Raw genomic sequence first — 1,688 nt, 5'->3', positions numbered from 1 at the left:
TTCTATGCTTAAACATATTAATATATACATTCGGAATCATTTTAAAATATATTTAACTCACTTATGCAATTTCAAATTAACCATTGTCATTAATGTCAACCTAATTCCCACATCTTCCAATGATTTGTGTCACTTTTGTCACAATATATTTAATAATGATATCATCCAAATTTCTTTTCATTATATGGACAACAATACTTCCCATTTTCCAACTAATTAGGAAATGCTAATTATCAGTATTTGCTGTTTGGCACATTAATTATCAGTTTTCGTTGTTTCCTATGACTGGTGACTAATTTGAATAAAATAAAATAGGTGAAATGCAAAAATAAATTAATTATTGTAAAAATTACATAGCAAAGAGTTTTAGGCCTTTCCAACCGGATTTGCTGGATGAAGTGTTTATTCCTGAACCGATTCAATATACCGTCTCTTATCACGATATCAGCGATATCATCGGTTTATGCAGACAGGCATCCGTATCAATTTTACTGGTCCCAAAAAGCAAACGAGCAAAAATTATGTATTGCAAATTTGCTTTTAACAATGTTCCAGTTTACTGACTAATTGATATTTATTTTATCATTAATAAACTCAAAAAATGAACTTTAACCCTGAAAATGATCAATTGAATCATTACTCGAACAATGAAATTTATATTTCTTAAACCATGAAAGGCTTAGATTTTGTTTGCCACCTAATTAAGCATTTTACAATCAAACGAAATATCGTACCTTCAAATCTAATCATATTTATTCCTCACCTTCTCTTGTCAACTATGACATGATTCGTTGACATACCTGTACCCTTCCCTTTCTTTTGCATTTCCATCAATTCTTCATTTGTTTCATGAATAAGAAATTTTCATATAACGAATAAATTTTGCATGCATATTCTAACATTAAAATGAGTGAAATTATATATATACCATTCATTGTTAGGTTTATCGGCGCAATTGTCCCATATATTTATTTGTATAGAGTACTGTAGAAGAACGATGTATAACAGAAATCATCATCTCAATATGGATTTATTTCAAATTGATCGAACATTCGCTGAAAGCTTCTGGAGTATTCCAATAATTTTTCATTTGTTTGGTACAGCACTTGTATTACTTCATCCAGAAACACGAATATTAGCCTGGTAATTAATTATTATCATAATTTTTTGAAGAGATTACCTAAAAAGACATCGAGACCAAAATATAATTAACATTTCAGGTTCGAATTCTTTAACTCCCATTTATAAGCCAAATGAAAAATAAGTATAGCCAAGTGAAGTAAAGTTATTAAAAAAAAAAAGAAACATGCTTTAAAAAAAGAGAAGAAAAATGAATAGAATATAATTTGATAACATCTTTATCATTATCACTTTTAAGTGTTTTTTTTTCTTGATATAGAAAAGAAAAAAATTGGCAATTTTTGTATTGTCAAGAAATTAGCATAAACCTTAGCCATAGGAATTATTAATTAATTTCATTAGTTATAAAATGTGATTATGAATTGATCATTAAAACATTTGAAAATATAAATTTTATTGAAGGATATTTTTTCGACGAACATTTGTTTTCTTTTTGGCAACGATAATTTTAATCGAACAACTTGCAAATAATATGATGGCGGTTTCTTCTTTCATCCTTTTTTTTTTATTTTAAGAAAACTTGTATAAATCCTAAATTTATTCTTAAA

This window comes from Loa loa (genome assembly GCF_000183805.2).
Source record: "Loa loa unplaced genomic scaffold supercont3.21, whole genome shotgun sequence".
Taxonomy (NCBI): Eukaryota; Metazoa; Nematoda; class Chromadorea; order Rhabditida; family Onchocercidae; genus Loa; species Loa loa.
Note: the sequence above shows the minus strand (reverse complement) of the source record.